Below are 11,327 nucleotides of genomic sequence, written 5' to 3'. Positions count from 1 at the left end.
TAAGAGAGTAGTTTTCATACGACAGCGCCAGTTACTGCTTGGCCAACACTTCAACTTTCAACATGCGATTTCTATACCTCATTTTAACAATGCGAATGTCTTTGGATCGATTAACTATTGCTTCACGTGACTGTTTCTATCGGAAGTGGATACCCGAGTTGATATGCCTTGTCGTTCGTTTCACACCGATGATTTCGCATTTGGGGAATTTGATGCTTCTTGGTATGGGTAACACAACGGTGTTTTTTCGGTTAGCCGTCTGCCCCTAAATAATTCACCTGTTCCCTGACGTCATTACCTAAAAAGAAGATTATTGCACTGTCGCCACTATGTCCATGATGTAGCGTAACTTTGTGCAGGTTGGTATTCAATTTCAGCATCTACAGCACAGGACAAGGTCTTGTGTTGTGCACTAGACGCTGACATGACAATTGGTATAATTAACTTTAGGATTACCTGAGACGGCTCTCGCGTCGGGACAGTGAGGCTTAAGCTTACATCGTATCACGGATCTTCTGGACAGCCCGTATACTTGGTCTGAAAGAGCTCTATTGAGAAGGATTCTTTGCTACCATCCATTCGTTTTCATTATCAGTTGCACTTGCTTCAGTGCGAAAGTTGAAACTTGAGCACATACGCGAATAAGGGAGACAGTGTAGGCAAGGAAGCCACATGCCGTAACACCATTGGTACACCAAACACGACATGCACGGTTCGTGCTTTCAGTGCCCAAGAATCCAGGCTGATTTTTGTCCATTTCGTCTAGAAATTCATACACCTCTACTGAAACAGATGACTTATTTCATCAACCTAGTTCTATTTGCTTAATACACGGCAATACACAAGTCCATCCACCGATTCATTGTGCTCTAGTTTGCTTCCATGCTGAGCACTTTCACAGCCACCATTTGTAAATGAAACGCACGTAACTCGCATGCTAAACAGCACGTGTTGTGGTTTGAGTCAATGAGTTGCGACATTTGTTTAAAGACAGCTCCTCTACACATCCCTTTTGTAACCATTTTCAACTAAGCACTGTCCGAAGTTAGTTTTATCAGTAATAATTTTACAGGGGCCTCTATGTTATTAGCTGTCTCACTGCGCTCTCACATGAGTTCAGAGTTGACTGTCATCACAGCTACTCGTAATGAACGTAAATGAACCTGTCAGAAGCAAGAACGTCACAGACAAGAGAGAGAGAGAGAGAAGGCTTGTCCAAAAGAATGGCGCAAAACATTAGGATTCTGCTGAACTGTGCTTAGATATTCCGTGAATTAAGTGGCGTCTACAACGTACATTTTATTGTAGTATAAAAATAGATTAGGTTTTATAAAAATAGATTCAAGTGATTGACTATGTGATGCGGTGTCATAATTGGTTTATACAAGCGAATACCGGAAACATATGGGTTTTGAGTGGTTACAGAGTGAGGTGTACACGGCAATGTCATTCTGGTGAGTTACTTCACACGCTCGTAAAAATAATTTCGTATGGTTCCGATTTTCAGTCTGTACACGAATATCAAATACAGACAATCACACATTAATATGCATGCAGCCACTCAACTAAGTTTCTTAAGAGCAAACAAGAAAAATTTCCGCTGCTGCGGTATCCATGTGGCAATGCCATGAATTTCAACCCCAAATGTTCGAAACTTACACCTCGGCTGCATATATGCACTTGCCTTATACGGGTATCCCACGTAAATTTAGCCAGGGAAGTATATAGTCTCACAACATGTGGTTGCAGGCCCCGCCGCGGTGGTCTAGTGGCTAAAATACTCGGCTGTTGACCCGCAAGTCGCAGGATCGAATCCCGGCTGTGGCGGCTGCATTTCCGATGGAGGCGAAAATGTTGTAGGCCCGTGTACTCAGATTTGGGTGCACGTTAAAGAACCCCAGGTGGTCGAAATTTCCGGAGCCCTCCACTACGGCGTCTCTCATAATCATATGGTGGTTTTGGGGCGTTAAACACCACATATCAATCAAATCAATCAACATGTGGTTGCAGGACATGTACACGTGTTTGGTCGTGTATCCACTTTAGTTAATACTATTTCTGTGTGTAACTGACCTTTCTAGTTGGCAGATATAAGTAAAAATAAGACAAACACATCAAGTCACGTTAGCTGGCACACACAATGTGCGAGAGAGAGAGAGAGAGAACATACGGAGAAAGGCAGGGAGGTTAACAATGGCTGAGCCTCGGTAGGCTACCATGCACTAGGGAAGGGGAGAGTGGAAAGTACTACATGCGATTGTACATAGTGCCTTGGAAACAAACAGCTAAAATACACGTTCATACAAGCATGAAACGTACAGGGCACAATCCTCGTTTACATGAGAGCCTCACACAACCGCTTCCATCCGGCTCAGAATTATTGCGTTCAGAAGCCACCGAGGGCCGCATACTTTTATTCAGGCAAACAAATATGTTCATTAATTTATAGGTAACATATATGTAGAACTGTTTTCCATTTGCAGCACAATACAACATGAATAACATCATCTTGCCACATTTAGTTCTTCCATATGGACCTAAGACCAAACTAAGAACACACTGACGTCAAAGTGCGCTTGTGAAGCGCATCTGTCTTACCTTAACTAGATAGTTTCACAGAAACATCTGTATAAACTGATATATAACAGAGGGCTAACAAGTAATCTCTACGTAGGCCTCAGCGACACATTCTTTTTTTGAACGCTGCTGCAGCCGTGGGTTTGTCTTACAGAAGCGTAATATTACTGCTCGAGTGTAATAGCTGTTTTTTTTTTAATAATGTTACATTGTAAACGCAAACAAGCCTAATTTATTTCTCCTGTTATCTTCATTTCATAAGAGAATGGCAGTCACAGGCGCGCTTTTTCTTTACTGGGTTCTTGTAGGTCCATATGGAAGCAGTAAATCAGAGAGCTACAGGTTGCAGCATCCGTTTGCTATCCTGTGCGAGAGAAGAGGAAATATAGAGGAAGAAAGGGAGAAAGTTCGGACTCACCGATGCGGCGAGTCCGAAAACATGCAAGAAATCAGACACACGCAGAATATATACACGTTTTCGTTAAACGAAGTTCTCGTCCGAGAGCAGCTCTTGATGCTTGGTGCTTACAATCGGTGGATTCTTGTGGGCAAAAAATTATTTCAGCCAACGGAGCATTCGTTTGAACTATACACGAGAACATTCATCGCCTGCAGATTGCAGCCATTTTTTGTGGGGCGCTGCTGGTCCCAAGAAACGGACTACTGCGACGGTGATTCCCCTGTTCTTATAGCGTTATGGTTGTGCTGGCAGGTATAGTGTTGGCCAGTTGTGACGCAATCGGTTATCGGTTGCGACGTATCCAAGCCCGGAGCTCCTATACACTGTAAACCAGTTTGCACCCTTAAGGGTACTTTGTATGTCTATAACTAACACCCTACAATAAGGGTGCTCTACACTCTAATAAGTAAAAAAAAGAAGGAATATCGAGTTTGCTCTTTTAAAGGAGTAAATACCTTTCCAGACTCATTGCACCATTTAGAGAATAACTGCGAAGGAGTAACCATGCTATAACGGTTGTACTCCTCAAAGGAGCGACAGCCATTTTGTGCAAAGGAAAAATCAGGTTTTGGTTGACTTAACCAGCCTTTTGAAGTGCGTGCAGGCATTTTATTAGGCATACAATCGACGTGCAATCATCACATTCGGAAATAAATTTCGGAAAATTCGCAGCAAACACACGGGATTCAAACTGACGACCACTCAGTCGGCACGCGCGCACACCACGCCACGATGCGGCACCGCTTGAAAGGAAACAGGCTCATGTAGGCACCCATGGGTCATTTGCACACGGCGCGAACATTCCTGCAGTTTCTCCGAAAAACGAGTGATTTACTCCAAAAGGAGGAAAGCAAGGCCCTACGCAGTAAAAATTTTACATCCTTATGTGTGTGAAAAGGGTGTTTTACAGATTTACACCCTTTTTGAACGAATTTAACACCGTTTTCTTTGCTGGTACATCCTCAGAGAAGGGTGTAAGGGGCATAAGGGTGTTATTATGCCGTTCGTGAGGGTGTTGAAGAACAGAAGGGTGTATACCTATAATTGTTGCAATAAAAATTGTTCCGTTTAACGTCCCAAAGTTGTCATATAATCATTAGAGACGCCGTACAAAAGGTCTCCGAAAAGTTAAACCACCTGGGGTATACTTGCCGTGCCGTCTGCACTTTTTTGCGCACGTTTCGTCTTTCGATGGAGCAAAGAGCCCTTTTCGGGGTAACTGCGCAGTTCCTCCAGAAATCATTTTATAGTGTAGGTTGTCATAACACCCTTATTGTTGGGTGTTAGTTGTGTAGACACGGCGAGCACCCTTAAGGGTGCCAACTGGTTGACGGTATAGCGCTGGGCGCACCGTCTGATGATAGTTGGAGTCAAGATCGTGTATGCTTGCTATGCACACGTGGGTGCAAGAGTATGAATATACTGCATTATATGGAGTGACTTACGTTCTTATCTACGACGTAGAAAGTTGGTCAAAAGGAAGAAAGCGTTCCTTCCCGCTAAACTTACATTATTCCGAAAAATTGGACAAACTTTCCGTATTGAAAACATGGCGTTCTCACCGGTTAGTCGCGATGCTGAAACATATGTATACAATGCTATAAAGCGAGAACGCTTACATGCACAGACAAACCGCACGTTTACCATATCTCGGATCGAATGTAAAGCAGAAAACGTGTCTGTGTGCTTTAGAAAAGCAACACGCAAGAATATGTAAATACAACATGCAGGAAAACCATATTTGTCTTCTCAAAAGCATTGGCAATATCAACATTCAGCGAAGTCACATGTTCAGAAGGCAGGTGTTTTCTCAAACATTGCACTTACAGTTTCTGGTTGACATCGAGCACACTGCTTATTAAACGTAAAAACGTGCTGGCTAATTTATGGGAAAATCAACTAAAAGGGTTCACCTGGCGTCTACAAAGCGACACTTATATTCTTATAAGGTTGAAAAATACCGAATACGCTGCACTAAGCATAAATTATTGTAACAATTCACACTCTTGTCTGACGAATTGTTGCTGCTGTTTTGTTGAATGCTTCTTGCGCACAGCTGCGCGGTGAGAATGGGCCATGAGTCAGGACGCCGTGTTGCGCTTCTAGTTCGTAGAATATGACAGTAGCCGCGGGAGTGAATCGGCAGCCTTCTAACTGTCGCATGACTATACTTGAATACCAACCTAAGTTATGAATCTTGGAAGTGCACCACTGACACGACAAACTCGTGGGAAGGGCACGATGGGTGGTGGCTTTTATATCTTAGCGTGCTGCATATATGATATTATATGTTTTAAAGACACGCCCCTTATATATCATGGCACATCCCGACCACCCACCTGTGAATCCGCAGTGACGGATGCAGATGGGAATGGGGGGGGGGGGGGGGGGGGGCTAACAACCTACTATTCCCCCTTAAAGCCTGTGTCAGCAGCCCCCCCCCCCCCCCCCCCACCTCCATTCATTGCTTGTCGTCCACCTCTATCACTGATTAGGACAAACGAGACGGACAAAGTACCTGTAAATATGTTGTGATGGGGTTTGGGGGATGATAGAAACTACTTGAAAAAACAGCCCGGTCCAGAGTTGTCAAACACTGCCAAGCTAACAAGCAAGATGTAATCACAAAAAAAAAACCCCACCCCTAAAGAAAAAAAAAGCAGGGCGACTTTTGCCAAGAAGACCAGAAGGAGCGGGAATATAATAAAATTTGTTGGAAATACTTTTAATTCTAACAAAAATGTCACTCCAATACTAAGGGGAGCTGTAGAATTCACTTTGATTATTTTGTAGAGCGAAGATATGCGCAGCTACGAACAAGAACAGATTTCCTCTTTTGTAATGTTTCCAGGGTGGTCTCCACTATAGCTTGATTGCACGTTTGCCAATGCATGATTAATGTTGCTTGTTGGTCCCCCCCAACGTATGCTTGACTTGAATGTTAATCATCAGTTACTCAAGCCATTGACAAACGTGCTATTTGTTAACCACGAATGCACTATTGGTGAAAATGATTACTAAAATACCTATATTTGAAAGAAAAATGCACTAAGCCCAAGAAAACGCGACTGACGCCTAAAACGAATTGTACGATTCGACAAGAAAATAACCACAAATCCGCTTATTACAACCTGAACCGGCAAATCTAGCCAGCACCGGCCCCCCTCTATAATGAATAGCTGGATCCGCCCGTGAGGGCTAATCAACCTCATACGAGGCTTATATCTTTGAAAAACCTCCTTATAGATGCTGGATTAGACTATAGTTCACTACACGTCACCGGGAAGCGTCTCAGTAAGTTTGAATAATAAGCAGATCTCAATACAGTCCATGCACTTGCGACTTCACCACGAGTCGACGCTTCAATGATAGTGAACAATAACAAATGCATCCCAGCCATCTCGTTACTGCCACTACTCTGCAGCAAGCGTTCACGTATAGCCCCATTGTAATACATTGCATAAACAGAATACTTGTCTGAAATCAAAGCCATGGACAAGTGCGGGAGCTGGCCTATAAGAATTGGTGCCAGCAGTAAATAATGATAGTGAAAATTTGCTATATCGCGACCTCTTCAAAGAAGATGCTTCTCTTAGTTAATTATGCGCATACACCTCTTCACACGCGAAGTTTTATATAGTCACACATTTAGACCATCTAAGAAAACGGAATAAAAAGCTTTTAGACCCACTTGCCTGATGACAGTAGTATATACTGACTCTCTGAAATAAGGCAATATTTAAGCATATATATATTATATTCGTATGTGCGACTGAGGTGTCATAATCCAAGACCATTTGTCTTAGTTCGTCGATGTACACTTACTTTGCCTAGGTTTCCACAGAAAAAAAAGTTTCAATTAAACAAAACGAATTTAACAATTAGTGAGTACCATGGTTGCCACAGCATGAAGTACAAGAACTCGGATAATTTTTTGTACTGACTTTGCGATTCTTGACCGCGTATAATTAAAGTCAACAGGTTACAGCATCGGACCGCTTGAAGGTGTACATGCCATTTGGAAATAAACATGAGACAGAACCGCGGGTCATTTGGCCTACCAAGGCCACCATGTATTGCGATTAATGATATTGCGCCATCTTATTTCATCCTTATGATCCATTTATTCGGGCCGGTTCACTCGAATGAAACGTTGTGCTAAGCGAAAACTGGTTCTGCCCGCACCCAAAGAGAAACAAAAAAGAGAGAGTCATTTGACTCCTTTCGGAGAGTCTGGAGTTTCCAAGCATATGACTCGCTTTAAAATGACCCGTTAACTCTCTTGTGCGTCACACGACTCTTAGAAGAGAGTATATAATGACCTTCAAAGAGAGTTAATCAGTCTCTTTAAGGAGAGCCATACACGTGGCGATACAGCACCTTTAAAGGAGCCGAATGACTCTCTTTTCTTAGGCTGTAATGGCAGTCTTAATTTAACCTCTGTAACGCGTTTACTAATATGTCGGAATTCCAGTAAGTGCCACTTATCATGTTCAACTATTGAAAGGAGAAATTACACCTAGTATTATTTATTCTCTTACTATACAAATACAGAATCATTTATACTTATCTGCAGCTGAGGCGTTGGTTTCGGCTTCTTCAGACACACAGGTTTGCGACGTGCAATAAAACAATTTCGACTTTTGTGTGCGCGTACAGAGGTACACCATACCAAGCAAGGAGCATGGGGATGTAAGTTGACGCCTCCTCATACGAGCCACACTGACACAAGGCACCAAGCGCGTTTTGAAAGAATTTATAATGTGCACATTTAAATTTGGCATGATAATTATATGCAAGCTAGCCATCAGTTTGAATATTTGAACTTGTGGAGTACCTTTCAGTGCGAGATGTGTTGTCTTGCCCCTGCCACTTCTTGACAGCAAATTCGGTAGTCGCCTTATTATGCTATGAAAGTTATAAAGAACTACATTAAGTTCAGTATTTAGTTCTCTCAAGAATGCGGTCGTGTAATTAACACAAAACATTTTCTTAACGAATGCGCTAGACATCACATAAGCGAGGTTGCTTTCTTTCTTTCTTTCTTTCTCTCTTCCTTTCTTTCGTAGTTTATTTAGATAACACTGTACAGTTAAGTGAATCTATTAATGGAAAGCAAACTGAACACAAAAGGCACATAATAATTATATAATTTTGAATAATTGTATATCAGAGGAAATTCCCACCGTGGCTGTCTGACAGACCACACTGTCTATTTATGCCATGATTTTACTTTAAAAAAAAAGCAGGAACACATTGCACTTGCGATTGATTCTAGCTATTATGCAACTGATTTCAGTCAATATAAGACAATCGTCCAAATTGACTGACGTACTGCGAAGAGTTCAAGCGTGAGTATTTATGAATGCAGGCCACGATGAATGCCGCAGAGACTCCAAATCCAAATGTGTTCGCGATTCTTGCCTTCGATTCTTCCTTGACGACGAAATGCCACGAGCGCCAGGGATGAGCAAGTAGGCACACGGAATATCTACAGGTTGGTACACGAACAAGGCTCTTCAGACACTCGCCAACCTCACTACAGTGCTTAGGGAAACTACGGGTTTAAGGAAATTTCTAACCAATCTTGTTGCCGCGCATATAGTTAGGAACGAGGCCGACCAATGAAAACGGCCCAAAAAGCTTTAATTTTCGTGGAACGTGCTCAGCGAGGCTTTGCAAAGCGTACTATGCAAAGTGTACCATGAAAAGTGAACTTTGCAAAGTGTAGTATTGAACTATTCGTCACATCCTTGTGACATTGGCCGTCCCACACTTTTCCTTTAAATTAATGCAAAACAATAGGAATGAACTATTTAACAACGTTGAATGAGGTCTTTCATATAGGCGCCAGCAGCCAGATATTCGACTAGCATTTGCTTTTGAAATCGATAGCACTGAATAGTTCTCCTTATAATGGATTTAATAAATAGTTTATCACCTGGGCATCGCACGATTGCGAGAACGTGGTCTAGTGTGGTAACAGTTTCAAGTATTACTAAGTCAATTAAAATGAACATGTCGACCTTCTTGCATGGCCTATACGAAATCGAACAGAATCACGGTGTATTACGCGCGAGAACAGTAAGTCGTGCTCGTCTTGAACCACTTTGTAGGCTAAATATATTCCTTACCTGCACGTTACTGACTTACAACACCCTTTGATAATTTGAAAATGAGACATTAAGTAATAGCAACAGAGCAAACACGCTTACCGATCCGTTTCTCCCGCAATATTCAGTGCCAACATGGCCATTTACACAACGCAGTTGTCGTAATAGAACCGTAGCACTTGAAGACAGTAACGCCTTCGCACCAAACAAAGGCGTCTGCGTACGCGCGAATTGATAAGAGCGGGCCGAGAACGCCAAAAAATAATAATAATAAGCGCGTGGGCCCTGCTCCGTGGCCGGTGCCTATGGGCGGCGCCATGTTTGTTTACATAGGCGCTTAAAGCAGTCATGGCGGCCTCCATCGAGCGGCACGGCCGGTCACAAAGAAAGCCCGCTAGCGACGGGAAAAGAGAGGTGATTTACCTGTGACTCGCGCTAGCGTGGGTCTTCGCACCTTCTCGAGTCGTACCGAAGGCGTTAAGGTGACGGTAATGGTTGCTAAGAGCGTCGGCAACGGCATCAACGCTGCCCAGTGAGCCGGCGGCATCGCCGGCGCGGAGGCAGCCACGCACGCTTTCGCGCGAGATTTATGGCGTCCTCGGCGCGCGAGGGGCCGGCGTCGTGTTTTGGCGCCCTCTTTTGAACCGCGCAGCCACTGGAGCCGCCGGCGTGGCTTCCCTCTCGGGCCCGCATGTCTGGCCCACGAGGCTCGGTTTGGCGCCCGGCACTTGAACTCTAAATAAACTCGTGCCTGATCAAACTTTACTTTTTCATTATTTCTTTATCTCTATTCGCCAACGAAAACAATACTGCGATAAAACATGCAAGGATATTATATTTATTCGGCATATCTAATAACCTCTGCGATGGCAGGACTATCAATGACGACGCTGTCCATTATGTTGACAGGTGTCCAAGTTCAGCGAGCACTAGTCGAATGGTTTCTGTAGCATCCGATCCGAAGCGCGCTAAACCTATAACCTAGAGCATACGTAAGAGAAGGTGATCACGCGTCAATGACACCAACCTTACAAGTTCCGGCAACATTCAGCCCAAAATTCAGTAACGATGTGCTGTTTATTACTCAATTCACAGAAAGCAGTATACATAAAGCCAGTGATCGCCGCACGATGTAATGCTGGTAACGTAGTCGGAGGGGTATTGCAGTTGATCGCGCTATAAGAGAGAAAATACCTCACAAGCGAACCGGGGAAAGAAAAGTTTATTTCTTGTATGACGGGACAATTTCATGTCGATAACTCAACCCTACATAAAGAGAGTCATTTTCGCGGCAAAGACGTTAACGAAAGTAACCGCAAAAAGTTAAGTTGGGAAGAAGTAATGAGAACTGATTAAAACAAAATAAAAATCCTACCTTCTATCTGGAGTGCACTCCTATCCAGGCGGAAAGAAAAGTAAACTTCGCGGCAACAAGCGAGCATAAATCGCGGTCTAAATGACGCGGCCGCGAGCGTGGACGTGTAACGTCTCGATCGCCGGGGTTGTCCCCGACTCCTGTGATGCAACACGGTCGAACGTCGAAGTGCTACTAAAACTAGAGCGACTTCCGGCCTCCATTCACTTCCGTCGGCGACGCGCAAAATAAACCTTGTTTAGCGGCGCGCTCGATCTGCGAAGGCCGTGCGCATGCGCGCGCGCGTTGAGGCGGAGCACTCTTCATCACGTGCCAGTTACGTCACTCAGTAGGGGTGGCCGTAGCGGCCGGGTACGAGAGTGGAAAATCCTCTCGCGCGGGCGAGGGCTGGTACCTCCTCTAGCGCGACTCCAGGCTCGGCAGGGGACGTCGCGCTCAGCGCCGGCGGCGAGGAGGCGTCGCGGCCTGCTACGCGCGTAGCCGGATTACTCTCGACGGCGGATGCCGCCGTGTCCGGGGTGAGGAGGACAGCAGAGAGCTGGCAGATATTAATTGCCGCTAGAAGAAATTATAATGCGGTCTCAGGGCTAGGAGGGAAATGTTCTTGGCGTCTCATTCGCCCAGAAGGGAATCGATCATGGGGCGCGCGGCAGCGACGTAGCAGTGAGCGACAAGCAGCAGCAGCGGACCCCGCCGGAGCTCTCTCTCTCGCGCGCCAGAAAGGTGCAGAGGGCGCTGTGGCCAGGGCTGCCCCCCTTCTGCCCCCCCTCCACGTATAACAGGCGAGCGGCCGTGGGCCGGC

Source organism: Rhipicephalus microplus, chromosome 4 (assembly GCF_043290135.1).
Source record: "Rhipicephalus microplus isolate Deutch F79 chromosome 4, USDA_Rmic, whole genome shotgun sequence".
Lineage (NCBI taxonomy): Eukaryota > Metazoa > Arthropoda > Arachnida > Ixodida > Ixodidae > Rhipicephalus > Rhipicephalus microplus.
The sequence above is the reverse complement of the archived record's forward strand: the minus strand, read 5'-3'. Positions refer to the sequence as shown.